General features: G+C 35.8%; 3 non-coding genes across 3 annotated transcripts; all 3 read right to left on the bottom strand.

Annotated features, from left to right (window-relative positions):
* Window positions 1-15,217: 15,217 nt before the first annotated feature.
* Window positions 15,218-15,289, bottom strand: LOC129510659 (small nucleolar RNA SNORD108). Its single transcript, XR_008664636.1, has one exon. It is a non-coding gene; the product is annotated as a small nucleolar RNA SNORD108 (small nucleolar RNA).
* A 2,032-nt stretch (window positions 15,290-17,321) lies between these two features.
* On the bottom strand, window positions 17,322-17,382 carry LOC129510657 (small nucleolar RNA SNORD64). Its single transcript, XR_008664635.1, has one exon. It is a non-coding gene; the product is annotated as a small nucleolar RNA SNORD64 (small nucleolar RNA).
* Window positions 17,383-20,473: 3,091 nt separating this feature from the next.
* LOC129510660 (small nucleolar RNA SNORD107) lies at window positions 20,474-20,545 on the bottom strand. Its single transcript, XR_008664637.1, has one exon. It is a non-coding gene; the product is annotated as a small nucleolar RNA SNORD107 (small nucleolar RNA).
* Window positions 20,546-23,522: the final 2,977 nt, after the last annotated feature.

The raw sequence follows: 23,522 nt of genomic DNA, 5'->3' as shown, positions 1-23,522 counted from the left end.
CACTTGCATTGCTATTACATTTGAGAACAATGAAAATATGAAATTTTACAATGAATTATTTACAAAATTATACTTTGTGAGACTCTACACATCTAGAAAGACTAGATGTTAAAAATTAAAAGCTTGTGCCTGCCTATTATTTACAAAGTTGTCTTGAATATTGTCATGCAACCAAAGGAACACATACAGAACTGTGTATAGTTCCAAGAGGTAGTATAAAGTCTCTTTAACAAAGTCATTTATATCTCCAATGTAAAAAACAACAATAAAAATAAATGTGGGGGAGGGATGTATAGGTGGAGCACAGAGGAATTTTAGGACAACTAAGAGTCTGTATAATACCATGATGGATACAGGCCATTATACATTTGTCCAAACCAACAAAATGTACACCAAGAGATAACCATAACAAACCATGGACTTTGGTTAATTCATGATATGTCATGTAAATTCAGTAGGAACAAATGTACCAGTATGGTAAGGGAGATTGATAATGGGGGTGCCAAGTAGATAGTAGTGGGAATTATGCAATCGTGGGGCATGGCCTATATTGCAAATCTTGGTACCTTGCCCTCAATTTTGCTATGAACCTAAATCTACTGTTAAAAAATAGTCTTAATGTAAAAATAATCAAGATACATATATCAGGATGCTACTAATGAAATGCATTAAGATAAATCCAGAAACACCAAATGAATTTACATGATTTAAGTTTTTTAATATGCAATTTATATTTATATAATGGCACCCTATTCTATTACGAGAATGCTATAATGCATAATCTTTTTTCCTCTTAACAACCAAATTAATGTTAAATGTTGTATCATTCCAAGAGCCTATTTATCAATGATCAATGCTTTGCAATACTGATTTTAAAAGACAATAATCCTAAAACATTTACAATGAAAATATTTACAAAATTATACTATGATTCAATACATCTAAAAATATTAGAGGTTTAAAATTCATTTGCCAATTATTTACAAAGTTGTCTTACTACCACTAACAATGAACATAGAAATTTTGTGATTTAGATTCTATAAAATGTTCTTCAGAAAAATCACTTTCATCAAGAACTTCAGTACATCTGGGAAAGTAAGATAGACTTACATGTCCCTTAAATCGGCAGAAATATAAACAGGTACAATTTTCTTCTAAATGAAACTGCAAGGAAAAAAACTTTTCACCCCCTCTTCTCCCTGACTATATGTGTGTGTGTGTGTGTGTGTGTTAACAAAAATATAGCTAAGAATCTTTTACCTCAATTTAAGTCATTTGTTTTTAATTATGTCATCAATCCATGTTATCCTATTCAAGGTTGAATATTTTAAAAAAACGTTTCTACCCTCTATTTTGTTCATCAACAATTCTACAGACTTCCTAAGTTGACATTTATATACTATAAATACCAGTGTTTACCAACAAACCATAAAAAGCCACCCAAGTACAATTCTTAGAATAATTTGCAAATGTTAAACATTTCAAACTTATGGTTTATCAATAGCATGACTGCAACATATACATGATGTTCAGAATCTCTTTAAACCAAAAAGGATAGGAAGCAAATGAATCCTACATTATAGATGCGACTGGAAAACATCCACTGTCCTGCCCATATATATGTCACAACAAACCACTGATCGTGCAGAAAAGTTAATTACTATATTGACTTTTTTAAAGTATGGTATTTAAAAGTAGGTTTGTCAGTAATGTCTGTATATCTGGAAATAACAAGTGTTTTAGATAACTAAATACACATCAATCTAGAAATCATACTTAACAATACAGGCTTATTTTACCATTTCATGTCTACAAGCATGAGAAAAAGTTTTTTATGTGCTCTAACTTTAGGTGCAATATATTCAAAAATATGACAGAAATGTCTGTCCATCAATAGTTATATATAGTATAAAAACAAAGATCTGTTCACCTTTGCATACTATTTAATAACTTGCCACACACCAAGTGAAAACACATAGGGGTGGTTTTATAATACTTCTATTGGTAATATAGTTTTGGCCATAGTTGTTCAACATTAATAGATTTACTGTGTGTGTATGTATGCATGCTGTGTATTTGTGTGTTTGTGGATAGGGTTATTTCTATACTCTTAGGAAAGCTTGTCCATTATATATATGCAGCGCTGAAATGCTTCCCTGCTCTGTTCAACATTTAACATCCAAAATTTGTACTGAAATTTGAAATTATTCAAATCTCATATTTAAAAATATGAATGTAAATAATTTCTATATTTAAAACAGTGTCTTAAAAAATCTCAATAACAAAGAGACTTTCAACTATAGAGAACTGAGGGTTACACCAGAGGGGAGGTGGAGGGCATGGGTTAATTAAGTGATGGATATTAAAGAATGCACTTGTGATGAGCACTGAGTGTTGTATGGAAGTGCTGAATCACTATATTGTACACCTGAAACTATTATTATACTGAAGGCTAAACTAACTAGAATTTAAATAACAACTTAAATAAAAACCCACAAAAATAAACATCAAAATCAATCCTAACTAATGAGGATGCTCAATCTACTATAGCTACCTATATCAATTATAGCAATATTTTCACTTTTAACATTTCAATGAAAATATATTTCTGAAATTATTGACAGAAATTATTTATCTAACATTTTATAAAATGACACTGACCTATACATACACGAATACTACTACAATCTCCAGAACCAAATACATCCCAAATAGGCATGGTACAGTAAATCAATTTGCCAAAATAAAATGTTTTAATTGTCTCTCAGATTGGTATTTCAAAATATGTGCCTATCAGCAAATTTTATGCAGATGTTCTAAAACAAAAACTAAGGTCTATCAGTCTATAATTCAGGTAGCTATCAATACCTTCCAGCAGCTAAAGCTCATAAGCTAAAACTCCCTATAATCATACATCACCAAACAACACAAAGAGCAGACTAAAGCTGAGCGATAATTATTTGGCCAATACGTATATATACATGTGTGTATGAAACCAACCCCTAAAATCGAGTATTAAAAGTTTAAAGCAGAAACTATTATATATCCTAGCTGTTATACACAAAAAAATCTAAGAATATACACCCTGGACTTCAGCTGCCCAAATATTTACTAAGAGATAATCTGAAAACTCTTATGGGTAAATTTTCACACGATATATAATTCATGTATTTATACAAAACATGCTGATATAATAGTTGCTATACATTAGGAAAACAGTAACTGTGCCTATTATATATACATTTTATAAACATTTCTTTGTTCAGGCCATATTTAATGACCATAGGTTTGACAAGACAATTGCAAACATCCCCCATAGGAACTTATAATCACCTATACAATTATAGGAGTATTTTAAAATAACAACAATCCAGTTATCATTAAATGTTAAATTCCACTGACCTATGAGAACTTTTATAACCTGTTATGTTTAACCACTTGTAGGATTTACCTGGTAACCCTATTCTGTTTGTATACAAACATCTGAAAACCATGAACAAAGGCAAATCAACACTTATGACATTTCTAACATGAGGATTCTTATCTAAAACAATGAGATATTAAATATTATATTACACACTACATATTTACCATAACCTAATGATCTGATGAACACCTGAGACTAGATATAATATCACTTTTGAGAAACAAAAATGCCTATCCTAATAAGATGATACATATTTTTAGCAATGCCTACATACCAAGATTAGATGTTAAACAATTACATTATATTTTAACAAAAGATGTAACAATATCCACTGAATAGGAATTAATGTTGAGAGGCAATTTAACAATTCCACCCTTAAAACATTAACAAATGCCCACACCTGTATTAACATTACAGTATTAAGAACACATATGCAGGTTCCCAACATCTGAGCATGGAGTAAAACCTGGCTGTTAAAGAACTATCTCTGAATGTATGCATACACATATAGCCCTCCATAATTCCCTGTTCTCTAACTTCTAACTTCTGCTTTTGTTTTTCTAATATAAACATTCTAATATAAAAATTCCTCTATATTCTAACAATTAAAATGCCTCAAATATCAGCCATCTCCTGCTTAACAGGATGTTTTAACACACTTTTTTTTCCAATTATATACAGGGAAATAAAAAAGCCCATCAAACATGCATAGAGGCAGGCCTCTTATGCAACAATTCCATCTTCAGTATTAAATCTAATACAAGTAGTAACATAAAAGACTATTTACAGCATAACATCTACAACCACACAGAGCAGCCTTAACAATATTACTATGTGACAACTGCATACAGAACAATCCCCATCCCCCACAAAATGCCACAGCAATAATCCAATCAGGTTTTAAAATGTCCATCGCCCAGAGGTATCCTAACAGGTCTGTTTCTATAACCGTGTATTGAAAATATTTCCTATACATATGTTAGCAAACTCTTTCTTAGCAATCATAATACCTTAAAGTCACAAAGCAATTACATTTGGTTATTTCATTTAAATATTCTCAAAATGCACAGAATTAAATAGTACCTTACATTTTTTCCTGATTAGTAAGGACTACCCATGTCCATTTCCTCTTTGCTACCCATAAGCATTCAAACAATGAATACAGAATTGTGTAGATCTTTACAAAATTGCTTCACTTCTTTCTAAAGTCTTTTTCAGAAAGAAGTCTTACCAAACATGTTTTTAGAAACTTCCTTAGGAAACCAACTCTATTATCTCAGCAACCACTTAAAAAAGTATCTATAAACAATAAAGATTGGTTTATAAATGTAGGTCTCTGTGCTTGAGCATTAGATTCCAAAAAAGATTAAGCAAAGAAAGAAAATACAATAAAAAACTAATACATGTTGAATTACATTCTCTTCACCTCCTAATATCCAATGAATAGTTCATACATACTCATCATTTACTAAGTATTTCACATTTCCATTTCAATACCATTTCCTAATCATAATTTTCTTAAGCATTTAAATAAATTTTTAAGCTATATATGTCTAATAAATTAGTTAACAGATTAGGTTCCTAGCTGTTTTAAAATGGCAGGTAGGGGAAGGAAAAAAACTACTAATATTTGTGTTCATCACATATGCAATAAATGTCTAATGCAGGACAATTACCGGTCAATATTTTGATGGCAAGTTGATACTCCATAGAATGAAAAATACTGAGATATTTTTTCCAAATCCAAAAACTGACAATGAAATATAAATATTTGAAAAGAAAGATGAATTTCAGGATAGTATACGTCTAATTTATTTTGTCTGTGATTTTTGTAGTTGTAAACGCTTCTAGCTCAATTCAGGACGTGTGGTTTCTCTCCACATATTCCTAGAAGGCTGGCTTGTATTTACTTGAGATTGTCCACACTAGACCAATACAACAAGTGCCATCCATTTGAAAATCATTTTCAATTCAGTAGAAATACGTTCACACACTTCCATTTTGGGGAATAATTTGGAATGAGATGCTATGATGATCATGTGTACCATGAAATAGAGTAGATGATGTACAGAGTGTCTCTACAGGGTCCTGGTCAAAGAACCCTTAAATCAGCATGAGGTTTAAACTTTCATAGCAGTCCCTGTAAGTAAAATTGCACATGATACTCCAAAAGAATTTGAAAATTACAATTTTATCAATGCAGATATTCAGACTATTCTCTCCTGTTCATGTTAATGGAGAAAAGGTCTGTACATTATCCTAAATCATCCTAAATTTTAATCACATTGTTTTTTGCTTCACAAATTTCTTATTCAGGGGATAAAAGTGAAAGAAGGTCACAATATTTATGAATACAAATGTTCAGTGACTCAAAGTGGAAAAACTTCCAGTTTTGACAGTGGCAAAAAAAGCTCTTAATATCAGTTTATATAATCTTTGTCCTCTTCACTGATTATTGCTTATTTCTAACACTCTTGAAACATCTCAATGTCAACTGCAGATTTTTGAAGCACGGTGACGTGGTTTGTCATATCTTTCCCAAAGACTGTTCTGGCAGACAGATGAATTAGAGAATCTGAAGCTGGAAGTAAGGGGAGCAGTTAGAAATTTTAATACAGTTAAAATACAGCAATAATTTACACGAAACTAATCTAGAAAGACATCTCCAAAACATGACCTAATAGAGTTTTGCACAGTATCTGCTGTCCAATAAATTTTCTAAGTTTCTGGATGAAATATTTGTCCATGTTTCTTAGGCTCCATTCATGTCCATGAATGACAGCCACTTCCTCACCTAGACAGCATTGCCTTTTTACAGGTGTGTAAAACTGACAAACATACAATGACTTTTAAAGGATGTTTATGAGTGATTTGTAGGCATTTCATTTTACTTGCCAGTATTTTCTTCTTTGAATTATCAATACATGTTTTTGTCATTTTGATTACAATTTGCTCCGAGTCTTTTGAGAAGAGTTGTACAGATGTTTATGTGCATTACAAAAACCAAGAGAATAACCAATATATTTTTCCAACCCAAATAATGACACATTTTCATATCTTTATGTAGCCAAGTACTCTATTACGTATGTCAATAAACTATGATATATTGTCAACAGTGCTCTCTTGATTTGTAAGAAAGGTGCACAAAGGGTTGAATTCAACTGAACATGTGCTTTTCTAAAAATTGAAACATGGAAGATTTATTTTCCTGTGAGCTATACTGAAACAGGTGTAAGTATCGAATAAGAGTACACAACCTTAAGAAAACCCTCTTCCCTTTCCACCAAGGCCCCAAATAAAAATTTGGCACTCTAACGGACAGAAAAGGCAAGCTGACTTTAAGATAATACCAACCAATTTTGTACCGTCAGCAATGTGGCACAATAAAATTCCCATGTTTTGTGACTAAAAACATTAAAAAGAAAGAGGAATTGGAACTTGATTCTGAAGCAAGCCTTGCCTATACCATAAAGAAAATTTCCTGTGCCTTTTATTCGTTTATGTCTTGATTCCACCAGCAACTATAACAATGTATCAATAAGGGGAGGGGCAAGATGGTGGAAGAGTAGGGTCCCCAAGTACCCAGTCCCCACCAGATTAACTAGATAACCTTCAAAACATCCTGAATCTACGAATTCGGCCTGAAATTTGAAGAGAGAACAGCTGGAATGCTACAGTGAGAAGAGTTGATGCTTCTATCAAGGTAGGAAGACGGGGGAAAAAAGAAATAAAGAAACAAAAGGCATCCAAAGGGGAGGGCCCCCCAGGACAGGAAAGCTCCATCCCAGAGAAACAGGAGCTTCACCAATCATCCTAGGAGTTGGAGCAGGATCCCAGGAGAGGTGAGGATGCCTTCAGACTAGCTGGGACACTAACAGACACCTGCGCCCCAGGGAGTGCGCCGAGCTCCCTAAAGGGCTGCAGCGCGCATGGCTGGACCCCGGAGCAGCTGGGCGGGGAGGTCTCGGGGTAGGGCGGCTCCACGGAGAGGGTACTGCCTGGCCGCGAGCACGAATCCAACAGCGCAGGCCCGGGAGCAAAGGCCCAGGAGCACACGGTGCGGAGGACACAGCCCAGGATCCAACCTCTCCCTGGGACAGGCAGAGGCCAGAAGGGCACAGGACAGCAAGGACACTCCTGTCCCAAGCTGAGCAGATCAGCGGCCCCGCCCCAGGAGCATCCAGGCCCCTGCAGACTGAGAGCTCTGTAGTTACTGTGGGAGCTGACTCCAGGGCTCCAGAGCTGGCCGCCGCCACTGTGCTTGTTCCTCCTGGGGCCTCAGGGGGTAAACAACCCCCACTGAGCCCTGCACCAGGCAGGGGGCAGAGCAGCTCCCCCAAGTGCTAACACCTGAAAATCAGCAAAACAGGCCCCTCCCCCAGGAGACCAGCTAGAGGGACAAGTTCCAGGGGAAGTCAAGGGACTTAAAGTATACAGAATCTGAAGATACTCCCCCGTGTGGTGGTTTTTTTTTTTTTTTTTTTGCTTTTTTATTTCTGTTTGCTTCTGCCACCCCCACCCTTTTTTTCTTTTCCTTCTCTTTTTTGTTCTTCCTTTTTTCTTTTTCTCTTTTCTTTCCTACTTTCTCTCCTCTCTTTTTCTCCTTTTCCCAATACAACTTATTTTGGCCACTCTGTGCTGAGCAAAATGACTAGAAGGAAAACCTCACCTCAATAGAAAGAATCAGAAACAGTCCTCTCTCCCACAGACTTACAAAATCTGGATTACAATTCAATGTCAGAAAGCCAATTCAGAAGCACTTTCATACAGCTACTGGTGGCTCTAGAAAAAAGCATAAAGGACTCAAGAGACTTCATGACTGCAGAATTTAGATCCAATCAGGCAGAAATTAAACATCAATTGAATGAGATGCAATCCAAACTAGAAGTCCTAATGACGAGGGTTAACGAGGTGGAAGAACGAGTGAGTGACAGAGAAGACAAGTTGATAGCAAAGAGGGAAACTGAGGAAAAAAAAGACAAACAATTAAAAGACCCTGAGAATAGATTAAGGGAAATAAACGACAGCCTGAGGAAGAAAAACCTACGTTTAATTGGGGTTTCCGAGGGCACGGAAAGGGACAGAGGTCCAGAATATGTATTTGAAGAAATCCTAGATGAAAACTTTCCTGATCTGGGAAGGGAAACAGGCATTCAGATCCAAGAAATAGAGAGATCCCCCCCTAAAAACAATACAAACCGTTCAACACCTCGACGTATGATAGTTAAGCTTGCAGATTCCAAAGATAAAGAGAAGATCATTAAAGCAGCAAGAGAAAAGAAATCCCTGAATTTTATGGGGAGGAGTATTAGGTAACAGCAGACCTCTCCACAGAGACCTGGCAGGCCAAAAAGGGCTGTCAGGATATATTCAGGGTCCTAAATGAGAAAAACATGCAACCAAGAATTCTTTATCCAGCAAGGCTCTCATTCAGAATGGAAGGAGAGAGAAAGAGTTTCCAAGACAGGCAGGAACTGAAAGAATATGTGACCTCCAAACCAGCTCTGCAAGAAATTTTAAGGGGGACTCTTAAAATTCCCCTTTAAGAAGTCGTCCAGTGGAACAATCCACAAAAAAAAAGGACTGAATAGATTTCATGATGACACTAAACTCATATCTTTCAATAGTAACTCTGAATGTGAACGGGCTTAATGACCCCATCAAAAAGCACAGGGTGTCAGACTGGTTAAAAAAGCAGGACCCATCTATTTGCTGTCTACAAGAGACTCATTTTAGACATAAGAACACCTACAGCCTGAAAATAAAACGTTGGAGAAACATTTACCATTCAAATGGTTCTCAAAAGAAAGCAGGGGTAGCCATCCTTATATCAGATAAACTAAAATTTACCCCGAAGACTGTAGTGAGAGACGAAGAGGGACACTATATCATACTTAAAGGATCTATCCAACAACAGGACTTAACAATCCTCAATATATATGCCCCGAATGTGGGAGCTGCCAAATATATCAATCAATTAATAACCAAAGTTAAGACATACTTAGATAATAATACACTTATACTTGATGACTTCTATCTAGCACTTTCTACACTCTATAGTTCTTCTGAACACAACATCTCCAAAGAAACGAGAGCTTTAAATGATACACTGGACAAGATGGATTTCACACATCTCTACAGAACTTTACATGCAAACTCAACTGAATACACATTCATCTCAAGTGCACATAGAATTTTCTCCAGAATAGATGACATACTGGGTCACAAATCGGGTCTGAACCGATACCAAAAGATTGGGATCATCCCCTGCATATTCTCAGAGCACAATGCCTTGAAATTAGAACTAAATCACAACAAGAAGTTTGGAAGGACTTCAAACACGTGGACGTTAAGGACTATCCTGCGAAAAGATGAAAGGGTCAACCAGGAAATTAAGGAAGAATTAAAAAGATTCATGGAAACTAATGAGAATGAAGATACAACCGTTCAAAATCTTTGGGATGCAGCAAAAGCAGTCCTAAGGGGTAAATACATCGCAATACAAGCATCCATTCAAAAACTGGAAAGAACTCAAATACAAAAGCTAACCTTACACATAAAGCAGCTAGAGAATAAACAGCAAAGAGATTCTACACCCAGCAGAAGAAGAGAGTTATTAAAGATTCGAGCAGAACTCAATGAAATAGAGACCAGAAGAACTGTGGAACAGATCAACAAAACCAGGAGTTGGTTCTTTGAAAGAATTAATAAGATACATAAACCATTAGGCAGCCATATTAAAAAGAAGAGAGAGAAGACTCAAATTAATAAAATCATGAATGCGAAAGGACAGATCACTACCAACACCAAGGAAATACAAACGATTTTAAAAACATACTATGAACAGCTATACGCCAATAAATTAGGCAATCTAGAAGAAATGGACGTAATTCTGGAAAGCTACAAACTACCAAAACTGGAACAGGAAGAAATAGAAAACCTGAACAGGCCAATAACCAGGGAGGAAATTCAAGCAGTCATCAAAAACCTCCCAAGACACAAAAGTCCAGGGCCAGATGGCTTCCCTGGAGAATTCTATCAAACGTTTAAAGAAGAAACCATACCTATTCTACTAAAGCTGTTTGGAAAGATAGAAAGAGATGGAGTACTTCCAAATTCATTCTATGAGGCCAGCATCCCCTTAATTCCAAAACCAGACAAAGACCCCACCAAAAAGGAGAATTACAGACCAATATCCCTCATGACCATGGACGCAAAAATTCTCAGCAAGATACTAGCCAATAGGATCCAACAACACATTAAGAAAATTATTCACAATGACCAAGTAGGATTTATTTCCGGGACACAAGGCTGGTTCGACACTCTTAAAACAATCAATGTGATTCATCATATCAGCAAGAGAAAAACCAAGAACCATATGATCCTCTCATTAGATGCAGAGAAAGCATTTGACAAAATACAGCATCCATTCCTGATCAAAACTCTTCAGAGTGTAGGGATAGAGGGAACATTCCTCAACATCTTAAAGCCCACAGCAAATATCATTCTCAATGGGGAAGCACTGGGAGCCTTTCCCCTAAGATCAGGAACAAGACAGGGATGTCCAGTCTCACCACTGCTATTCAACATAGTAGTGGAATTCTAGCCTCAGCAATCAGACAACAAAAAGACACTAAAGGCATTCAAATTGGCAAAGAAGAAGTCAAACTGTCCCTCTTCACGGATGACATGATACTCTATATAGAAAACCCAAAAGCCTCCACCCCAAGATTGCTTGAATTCATACAGCAATTTGGCAGCGTTGCAGGATACAAAAATCAATGCCCAGACGTCAGTGGCATTTCTATACACTAAGAATGAGACTGAAGGAAGAGAAATGAAGGAGTCAATCCCATTTACAATTGCACCAAAAAGCATAAGACACCTAGGAATAAACCTAACCAAAAAGGTAAAGGATCTATACCCTAAAAACTATAGAACACTTCTGAAAGAAATTGAGGAAGACACAAAGAGATGGAAAAATATTCCATGCTCATGGATTGGCAGAATTAATATTGTGAAAATGTCAATGTTACCCAGGGCAATTTACACGTTTAATGCAATCCCTATCAAAATACCATGGACTTTCTTCAGAGAGTTAGAACAAATTATTTTAAGATTTGTGTGGAATCAGAAAAGACCCCGAATAGCCAGGGGAATTGTAATAAAGAAAACCATAGCTGGGGGTATCGGAATGCCAGATTTCAGGGTGTACTACAAAGCTGTGGTCATCAAGACAGTGTGGTACTGGCACAAAAACAGACACATAGATCAATGGAACAGAATAGAGAATCCAGAAGTGGACCCTCAACTTTATTGTCAACTAATATTCGATAAAGGAGGAAAGACGATCCACTGGAAGAAAGACAGTCTCTTCAATAAATGGTGCTGGGAAAAATGGACATCCACATGCAGAAGAATGAAAGTAGACCACTCCCTTGCACCATACACAAAGATAAACTCAAAATGGATGAAAGATCTAAATGTGAGACAAGATTCCATCAAAATCCTAGAGGAGAACACAGGCAACACTCTTTTTGAACACGGCCACAGTAACTTCTTGCAAGATACATCCAGGAAGGCAAAAAAACAAAAGCAAAAATGAACTACTGGGACTTCATCAAGATAAGAAGCTTTTTGGGATCCCTGGGTGGCACAGTGGTTTAGTGCCTGCCTTTGGCCCAGGGCACGATCCTGGAGACCTGGGATCGAATCCCATGTCGGTCTCCCGGTGCATGGAGCCTGCTTCTCCCTCTGCCTATGTCTCTGCCTCTCTCTCTCTCTCTCTCTCTCTTTCTCTCTCTCTGTGACTATCATAAATAAATAAAAATGTAAAAAAATATATTAAAAAAAAGATAAGCTTTTGCACAGCAAAGGATACAGTCAACAGAACTAAAAGACAACCTACAGAATGGGAGAAGATATTTGCAAATAACATATCAGATAAAGGGCTAGTTTCCAAAATCTATAAAGAACTTATTAAACTCAACAGCAAAGAAACAAACAATCCAATCATGAAATGGGCAAAAGACATGAAGAGAAATCTCACAGAGGAAGACATAGACATAGCCAACAAGCACATGAGAAAATGCTCTGCATCACTTGCCATCAGGGAAATACAAATCAGAACCACAATGAGATACCACCTCACACCAGTGAGAATGGGGGAAAATTAACAAGGCAGGAAACCACAAATGTTGCAGAGGATGCGGAGAAAAGGGAACCCTCTTACACTGTTGGTGGGAATGTGAACTGGTGCAGCCACTCTGGAAAACTGGTGCAGCCACTCTGGAACTGGAGGTTCCTCAAAGAGTTAAAAATAGACCTACCCTAAGACCCAGCAGTTGCACTGTTGGGGATTTACTCCAAAGATACAGATGCAATGAAACGCCGGGACACCTGCACCCCGATGTTTATAGCAGCAATGTCCACTATAGCCAAACTGTGGAAGGAGCCTCCGTGTCCATCGAAAGATGGATAAAGAAGATATGGTTTATGTGTACAATGGAATATTACTCAGCCATTAGAAATGACAAATACCCACCATTTGCTTTGACGTGGATGGAACTGGATGGTATTATGCTGAGTGAAATACGTCAATTGGATAAGGACAAAGATTATATGTTCTCATTCATTTGGGGAATATAAATAATAGTGAAAGGGAATAGAAGGGAGAAGGAATGGGTAGGAAATATCATAAAGGGAGACAGAACATAAAGACTCCTAACTCTGGGAATCGAACTAGTGGTGGTGGAAGGGGAGCATGGCGGGGGGTGGGGGTGAATGGGTGACGGGCACTGAGGGGGGTACTTGATGGGATGAGCACTGGGTGTTATTCTGTATGTTGGCAAATTGAACACCAATAAAAATAAATTTATTATTAAAAAAATGTATCAATACAACAGAAATTACTAAGTATCCAAACTCTTACTTGATACCATTAATGTTTTCTTCTCCCTATAAGGTTAGAATAAGTCTATGCTTCTTGGTACTATTTTTATGAATCTTCCATGTTATAATCTTAGATATACACAAATATTATTTGGTTAATTCAGGGCTTTCTTTCTTTTTTTTTTTTAAGTCAGGGCTTTCACACATTGTTTTCTCATTGGGACTTCAACAAATCGTAGAAGAATCAATGTTTCTATTGTTACTTTGACATAATTTAGGGCCAGGATTCCCTCAGTTGAGAAGGCATCCCATCTGTCTAAATACAAGTCCATTTTCCAGACAACTTCACTAGGGAAATTTATACATTACACAAAATGTAAATAAGAAAAATACAATGCCTCAGATCTTCTGGCGTCCTTCAAAATTAGAAAACCGGTTTCACTGCAAGAACTTATTTTCAGAAATCATAAGTTACAATATTATAAAATCCTCTAATTTCTTTTACTCACTCCAATCAACAGAAAGAAGTCCCCTCATTTCAATTCTGGGTTCCTTATTTGCTATAGCATGTGGAAGTGACTCTGATTTGACCTATATATATATTCTTCAGCACTTCCAATCTTGGAGAAAATTAGTCCATTGTAAAACTATTCCCATAAAGCAGCATCATTAGAAAACAGCACTAGATTCCAATAACCAAATACAGCCACCAGAGTATTCACAGCCAAGCTATAATATAGTAGTTGAAATTTCCCCAGGGAACAGACTCCACCTCAAACTCAGTACACCAAGAAATCCACTGCATTGGTATTGCCAGTTTCTGTCCTACTTAAAATATCAAGAAGCAGATGCTTAAAATAAAACAGGGGCACCTGGCTGTCTCAATCGATAGAGCATGCAACTCTTGATCATAGCATCATGAGTTTTAGCTCCACACTAGGTTGTAGAGATTACTTAAAAATAAAATTCTCAAAAAAACCCCAAAGTACTTCAAATTATGTTGTTCTGTGACTAACAGAACACAAACAAGATAAACTTTGCACCCAAGTAGAAGTTTTAGGCAGAAATTACCATGTCCTGGAAATCAACACACTATTCACTGAGATCACATCCATTTTTCAAAAAAATTCATGGATACTTGTAAATTTTTTTGGTCATTTTATTCAATGTGAACTTGGTGAAAATTTGTATACTCGATTCATTATCAAAAAGAATTTTACTTCCTCAATTTGAAGTACATAATTTAAATGTGTATTGGTAATTTTTTTCTCTGTATAAAAACCAAGGCATTTTCTACATGTCCTGCTGCAATCATTTACTGACTTCTCAGATCTGAGCCAGAAACTCCCAAACTGCCTAAGGCCTCCAGATGACCCTTAAAGTATACTAAAGTTGAGAAAGTTTGATGCAATCTAAGTTGTCTAGAAATATACAACTCTATCCTTTCCTGTAATTGTATAAGGAACAAAGAGTTGATCAACACATATTCTTGATCAGAGTAATTTCAACAGTAGACATAATACTGCCAAGCCATCTCCAGAAAAGAGACACACAGGGTCTAACATTACAAAGCTGGCTGAGACCCATACATTGAAGTTAACAACAAAGAAGCCGATAAATGGCTGTAATTCTGACTCCTAGCCTACATGGACTTGTCCAATATTTAAACAGGGGAGCTTTCCTATTTCTAACAATTTAAAGAATCCTAACACTGCTCTCAATTTACAGGTTTCCATCACACTTCTACAACATTAAGCAGATGCTATAATCACTTAAACCTTGTCTTTTTTCCTTCTCACCTTATTTTATCATATACACCTATGCTCTTACCATCTATTGCTAATTTGTTCCTTCTAAAAACTCTCACCAATGTGTTCCTATCATAAATTAGCTTGGCTAAACCCCGGATTCTCTTTGTAGGAATGAACGTTGTCATTAGGTTCAATAAACAAGGAGTCTAATCATCAGAGCCAATTCCCCCTTCCAAAAAAGGACAAAAACTGATCATTATCTAGAGATTCCTATTATAGAGGATTTTCTTTAGATGCAGCACCCCAAGAAATGGGTTATCTGGGGGCATCTAGGTGGCACAGTTGTTTAAGTGGCCGACTCCTGGTTAATGCTCAGCTTTTCATCTTAATCTCATGGTTCTGGGATTGAGCCCTGCATTGGGCTCTGCACTCAGCATGTAGTCAGCTTCAGATTCTCTCTCCCTCTCCCTCCTGCTCTTTCTCAAATTAATTAATTAAAGTTTTTTAAATGGCATTATTTGGACAGAGTTGAGATAGCAAATACCACTGCGTGCTTTCTCGCTGTATTAACTGACCACCTTAGGCTGTACCAAACATCCCAGATTAAATGACCTTAAATTAACACTACTCCCGCACAGACTGCAAGGAGTATTTCCTTTCTCCCTCATTCAAAAGTATGTTTCTAATATAATTCAGTTATAGTAACTGAATTCATCTAGCATATCCCTACTTGGGCAGAATCAGGAACACGGAAAAAAGCCAAACAAATATGAGGTTATAAATATTATAAAATTTCTGGCAGGGAGGAACAGGGAGTTGATAAGGGAAAGACCTGTGAAAAGACTTATCCAACTTGCTCCTTTAAAAAAATGTGATTTTTCTGAATCCCAAAAGCTTTTCCTATAAACTACTACTTGTCATAGTATCAACACCCATGTTATTTATACATACATACATACACACAAACATACATACTCTACCTTTCCTTATCAAATTAAGGAATCTAAGGATAAAATCCTGGTATATTCAATTTTTCTATGGTACTTTATAGTTTTCCAAAATTATCTAATTACCACTAAATACCCTCGTAACTATAATAAAGCAAATCACAAAGACCTAATCACAGAATGCCAATTATATATAACAAAAGGTCCATTACTCATACAAGATAAATAATGAAGAATACTAGCAGATTAAAGCCTTGATTCAAAATAAATGCATGGTATTTATTAGTAAATAAGTTCCTCTCCAGGGCTCCATATTAAATGCAAATTGCCAGTTTCATCCCCTTGAATCTAAATGAGTCAAAGCTTCTAAATTTCCATCTAGGACTCACCAATATACAGAAAGTGGTAACTTCCTAAGAGAATTAGAGTAACTCATCTGATGTATCTTTAAGCATTCTGCCTAAGGTGTAAATTCGCATTTCAGACCAAAGCAGTGTCAACAACAAACGAGCAATTTCTTTTTTTTTTTTAATAAATTAATTTTTATTGGTGTTCAATTTACCAACATACAGAATAACACCCAGTGCTCATCCTGTCAAGTGTCCCCCTCCGTGCCCGTCACCCATTCACCCCCACCCCCCGCCCTCCTCCCCTTCCACCACCCCTAGTTCATTTCCCAGAGTTAGAAGTCTTTATGTTCTGTGTTCTGTGGTAATTGGCACTTCCTCATAGTTTCCAGACACGCTCTTGGGAAACAAGTATAAGGACTGGAGCTGAATGACATAGTAATACTTACACATTTCATATAGTAATATATTTCTATATTATATATATAAGAAACAAAAACAAAACCATGAGTCACCTGGGTGGCTCAGTCAGTTAAGTGACTGCTTTGGCTCAAGTCATGATCTGGGGGTCCTGAATCATCAGGCTCCCTTGCTCAGCAGGGATTCTGCTTTTCCCTTTCCCTCTGCTGCTCCCCCTGCTTGTGCTCTCTGTCAAATAAATAATATATTTTTAAAAACACACACAACATAATAGCTACTAATTCTTTACTCTTGAAATTATCACTTGAAATTCATAATGAAAAAGATATACAAATGCCACAAACATAGAAGATACTCTACAAAAAGAAAACACAGTAGTGTAAATTAGAATCCACTTCCCTTTGTCTCATTGGAAAAATCTACACTTCTATTCTCCCTATTCCGCACAATATTGCTCAAAATACCTTATGAAATTTGCAACCTAAGAACTTACACTCAGAATATGTATGTCCCAAGTACTTGAATTGACACTTAGGCTGGACTTTAGAGTACTCACATTGAGCTACACTTCATCATGCTCAGTACACCTCATCATATCATCATAAACTCAATCAAGTTTACCAACTACAACTCTCTAAAGAGTTTAATACTTCTGGATAGTTTATCTCGACTAACCTGAAGTCTTTTAGCTTGGATCATCTTTATGTAACAATGTAAGTTAAATGGCAGCACTATCACTCAGCTGACACAGAAATAAGGTGAAAATATGGGAAAAAATTAAAGACAACAAAACCCTAGCAATGTGCCAGAACAACATTAGGATCTTTGGTGTTTTAGAACTAAATAGAATAGCTTATAATCTACTTCTACAAGCAAATCATCCAACAAATTGAAAAATAAAATATTCAAATATCTTAAGGATTTAGATTAAATTAAAAACATCTACCAGGGCAACCCGGGTGGCTCAGCAGTTTAGCGCCACTTTCCGCCTGGGGCATCATCCTGGAGACCAGGGTTCGAGTCCCATGACCGGTACCCTGCGGAGAGCCTGCTTCTCCCTCTGCCTGTTTCTCTGCCTCTTTTTTTTTTCTCTCTCTCTCTCTCTGTATGTGTGTGTGTGTGTGTGTGTGTCTCATGAATAAATAAAATCTTTAAGGAAATTAAAAAAAAATAAAAATATCTAACAAAATAATTAGAATCAACATACATGGTCAAATAAAATTAAGGCATATCAAATAGGTAAAACACAAAGTCCAACAAGAAGCCTACTGACACAAAGTGTTGAGGGCTCTGAGGTTGGTCTAACATCTCTGTCACAAAGAACCTAAGTGATATGGTAATATAACCCACATTATCAGGGAAAGAATAGAGCACTTACTACTTTTTCTAATATAGGTTTTCCAACAGAAAATAAATTATGGCTATCAGGAACTACATTTTCTTAAAGGTTTTATTTATTAATTAATGAGAGACACACAGAGTGGCAGAGACCTAGGCAGAAGGATAAGCAAGCTCCCTATGTGAAGCCTGATCCTGGAATCAGGCCCTGAGCCAAAGGCAGATGCTCAACCACTGAGACACCTAGGTGCCCCAGCAACTGTAATTTTAACTTTATTCCTGCTATAATAGCACAAATAAGGGGAGAGGGGAATTATGAAACATCAGCACACCTGATGTTTAAGGGTCCGGTGCTTGAGGATCACAATATTAGTCACTGGAATCTAACATTACATTATATGTTAAACCAACTGTAAATTAAATAAAAACTTTTTTAAAAGGAGAAAAAAAGAACCTATCTACATGGGGTAAAAATAAATTTTATATAATATGGGAATAGGTATTATCATTTACATTGACGTTGATGGAACTGGAAGGTATTTTACGGAGTGAAATAGGTGAATCAAAGAAAGACAATTATCGTAAAATGTACCAATAATATGCAGAACATAAGAAACATCATAGATGATCATAGGTGAAGGGAGGTAAACCTGAATGGGAAGTCATCAGATAGGGAGAAAAATTTTGAAGAGAGTCTTAATTATAGGAAACAAACTAAGGGGTGCTGGACAGGAGGCAGACGGGGGGATGTTGTAATTGGGTAATGGGCATTAAGGAGGCCCTATGATGCCATGAGCACTGGGTCTTGTACACAATTGAAGAATTACTGAATTCTTCATCTGAAATTAATGATGCGCTATATGTTGGCTAATTGAATTTAAATACAAAAATACAGAAATAGCCCAGAGATTTCAGGTGTACAAATATATAACCTCTCTACATCACTGTTATCCTCAACTATAAATCTAATACAAATAACTCAATATCATTAAACATCTGGTTGTTCTGTGAGCCTTTTTATTGAATCTTGGCTATCTCAACTACTTTTAAGATTAATATTGCTAACCAAAGAAAATTAACCCAGTCAAGTCTTCTAATCATTTCTATTCCACATTAGACCTACCTAAATTATAGGCCAAAAAACCCCATTATATTAACAACATGGATTCCAGAGTCAAACTGAGGTGATACTGAATGCAGAAGAAACTAGTGGATCTGTTTCTTCCAGTCTGCATCCCTGCCACCAGAGGATATGAAGGATAAAAGGACACATCCCTTTTAGTATAAGGAAAGTCCCTTGAGGTTTCTTCATGTATCATTTTTAAAGTTAAATGAAGTATATACTCTAGCCAACACCCAGTTGCTTCCCTTCACGGTCTACTCACTTTTGGTGGAGATGGACTTGCTGCATTAACACCTGAAGTCACTAATCATCATTCATACTAGAACAAACATATCCTTGGAACTGGATTTCAAATACTGGTTTCTTATTGGGCCTTCATCTCACATAAGCAAGAGATACTCTCACCCCTGTAAAATTAAACAGAACTTTCTTATTTCCACTTTTTGACCAAAAATAACTAAAAGGTATTCCTACAAACACAGTGTAAACTTCAATGACAAAGTACCTAGCTTACTAAAACAAGTCAAAATAGACACCAAATGGTTTTGGATTGGCTACTACTTAGGAAAAGCAGACTCCTTCTGTGTTAAGAGTATGAAGCTGAATATTAGACAGATACAGAGTCTAATCACAGACATTCCACTATATGGAAGTAACTATAATAAATCTAAAAATGCACCCCAACATTTTAAAAAATTAGTAATTCTGACACATTTCTTATACATCTACTATATGATAGGCTCTATACTCATTGATCACTGCAGACAACTACATAAAAACCAAAATAAATTGTCCACAAACATCAATGGTGTCCATGTGAAGACACTTACCCATACTCACTGCATTTCATAACATATATTCCATAAATATAAGTTCCTCTCTCATTCCTGGAAATCACTTAAGGATTCCGCCAACTCTGTCATTTAATTTTGATCCAAGAGATGGTAGTTTCCCTTTACACGTCCTTGCTTCCAACTCAGCATATGTGCATGCCTTCTGGGATCTAAGGATGAGTTTCCTTATTTGCTTTCAACAGCATATATGTTTAATAAAAAAGGAAAAAAATAATGAGCTCTGAATATGTATGAAGATTTTTAAAAAGCTGTATGAGGAATTGGCAGTGTGTACTGCTACACTTGCCATTTCTATGTATTCAAAGCTTTCATGGTAAGCCAAATTTTCTTTTGAAAATAATGTTCTCTGAAAATTCTACTGAGGCACATTGACTGGATTTCAGAGTGTCATTTAAGCTCAAATTTTGAATCATTATGTTCAGACAAGGTCCTATGTCATCATGAACCTAGCCAAGGCCTCTGTAATACACTATTACTTTTCTTTACAAGGTTATTTTACCTGGAGTGGTTTACGTTTGTCCTAAACGCAGCTAACATCATGTTCAGCTTCCTTGGGATGATACTATAGGTAAGAATCCAGTGACAGGTCAGAAAACTGAGGGGTCATATTCTCTTCTTCTTTCAGAGTCATCAACTATGTGAGCAAAAAAGCACTTCATAAGATTTTTTAAAAAAACTGTAATACCAAAAACCCTAATATACTCTCCTTTACTCATTTACTATAATTCAAATATTGAGCTTTATTATATGAATGGTCAGTCCCAAGGGAACTAAAACACAAAGATGAGTAAGAATCTGGCAATGTATGATCACCTGGATAATATCTATTTATAAACGTCATAAATCAAATGGAGACTCTCATGGATGACTTGCTAAAATCAAAGTTTTATTTGAAAATAAATAAATAATTTTTCCTAATCTTGAAATCAGATTATGAAAATTCTAGACAAGTATTAATACTGTCACATAATTCTGTAAGTTACCTGATTTTACTCTACCACAAGTTAAGACTTACAAGTAATGAAGTACCAGTTAGGTTTACAAAAATTACAAGATTTCTGACATGTCACCTGCATATGAAATCTGAAAAAGTTAAACTCCTAGAAACACAGTGTAATGGTGCTATCAGGGGCTGAGGGGTGTGTCAAATGGGGAGATGCTGATCAAAGAGTACAGACTTTTAATTAAAAGATGAAAAAAAAGTCCTAAAGATACAATATGCAGCATGGTGACTATACTTAACAGTATTGTATTATAATATTTGAAACATGCCAACAGTAGATCTTAAAAGTTCTCACCACAAAAAAAAGGTTAACTATGTAAGGTGATGGCTGTATTACTAAACTTTGTTGTAACCTTTTCACAGTATAGGTGTATAACGAATCATGCAGCACATCTTAAAATTATACAATATTACTTATCAATTATATATTGATAAAGCTAAAAAATTATAGGACTTCTAAAATCTCACAGGATTTAAGAGTAATGAGTTTATGAAGGCAGGAAGCTATATTACTTTTTATACATTTTTATAATAAGTCCAGTTTACCTATCAGATCATAAAATACAGAATAACACAAATAACTCAAAACCATAAAGATTTAAATATTAAATTCCAGAATTCTATTTGAAACTATTCAACCACAATGAAAACCTATATTGATATACAATGTGTACATATTCATGAGGTTACTGCTAATAAACGTGACCAGGAAATCAAAAAGTTGTTGCCCAACCGTGTTTTAGATATAGTATGGAACTCATTTGAATGCAGATGGAGGAAAAAATCCCAAGGACATGTATTTATTGCCATGAATGTTTGAAAATTCTTATGTTATTACATGTTCATAATGGACCTCTGTAGAAGGTTACATCTAGTACTCCATAACAAAAGATCCAGTCATCTTACATTCCTCATGCCATTATAGGAGTGTCTTCACCAAATGTTTTTTTTCAATATATGTTCCACAATTGAGATTTCAAAGTAGTTCTGAAAACAGAGAATATTACCACCAAATCAAAATAGCCATTAGAAGTAAGCATCTTGCAAAATCTAGAGTTCTTGTCACTCACCTCTATCTTGCAAAAGAGGTCATCATCTTTACTTAAGGAAATACCAGAGAACAGGTTTTCTTTGAGTATGATGCACGATCACTCATGCAAAATTTTAAGGACCATGGATGTCAGGTCTATGTAAGAAGGAGTTTTCCTTCTAAAACAGGAAAAAGTAATATAGATTATTGACGTTAGTCCAGAAAACCAACTGCATAGAAAACAAAGATCTTTGCATATAACCCATACAATTTTTAGAGCAAAAAGTTATACGTATATGCATCAGTCAATTTTATCTTAACAGAACTGCTTTGACTCTGGAGATCCAGAAAAGTACTTTGCCTGGGGCTCTGGTAACCAAGAAGCTCCACAGTAACATTCACAATCTCTAAAATAAGTATCATATGTGTCTAATATAATTAACTAAACTAAGGAGAATCTGGCAACTTTATGTTCCTTTTCTGATAGGGGCTATCAATACTAGAAACTACCTTAGGAAACACCATATAAGTTTGGTGACAATTGCAGTAATTTTGAGGGTCCCTTTTCCTTAGGAGACTGTTAGTTAAAAGGCCATGATGAAAGGTGGTGGAAATGAAGGGGCACCTGGCAGGCTCAATCAGTAGAGCATATAACCACTGGTCTCAGGATTGTGAGCAGGGACCCCACTTTGGGTACTGAGATTATTTAAAAATAAAATCTTTAAACCATTTAAAATATAAAATAAAAGATGAAAAAAAAATAAAAAATAAAAAAAGATGAAATGGTGATATACATACAACCTTGTTGGTAAAATGAAAGGAGAAGGCACAATCTACTAGTCTTAGGTTACTAAGGTAAGGAAATAAAGAATCTTCAACGAGTGTTACCTATAATCAATAAGGATTGATTTATTGTCTAGTTGAAAGCTTAGCAGTAAAATCTAAAAACCTCTTCCCTCTTCTTTTTAAAAGGGAGTTCATCACTATTGAAAAATCAACTCAAACTGAACCTAGATACTTGGGCATCCCTTAGCTATTTAAGTGGAAGAGACTGTCCACTCCTCTAAATACTTCCAGTGTATTACTAAGTGATACAGCTGGATATAATTTGTACTCAAGAACATCAACTACATTTTAGGGTTAAGTTATATTTAAGTAACACAATTTACTCCAAATATGAAATCCCCCTTCCTCCCAATACCCAGGCTCTTCCATTCATTTAAAAATTTATAAGTAAATACTTACTGGCATGTAGTGATGATTATTCCAGGATCATATCTTCTACTCTGCTCACACAGGCACAAGGGAACTACTAAAAAAGCTCAAACTGAGGTAAACCTCCAAGAAAAAGAAAATCTCCAATTCCAAATGGTTTGATTTAAATGAACAAA

The sequence above is a fragment of the Nyctereutes procyonoides genome, unplaced genomic scaffold (assembly GCF_905146905.1).
Source record: "Nyctereutes procyonoides isolate TBG_1078 unplaced genomic scaffold, NYPRO_anot_genome, whole genome shotgun sequence".
Classification (NCBI taxonomy): domain Eukaryota; kingdom Metazoa; phylum Chordata; class Mammalia; order Carnivora; family Canidae; genus Nyctereutes; species Nyctereutes procyonoides.
Note: the sequence above shows the minus strand (reverse complement) of the source record. Positions and strands in the feature narration are given on the sequence as shown.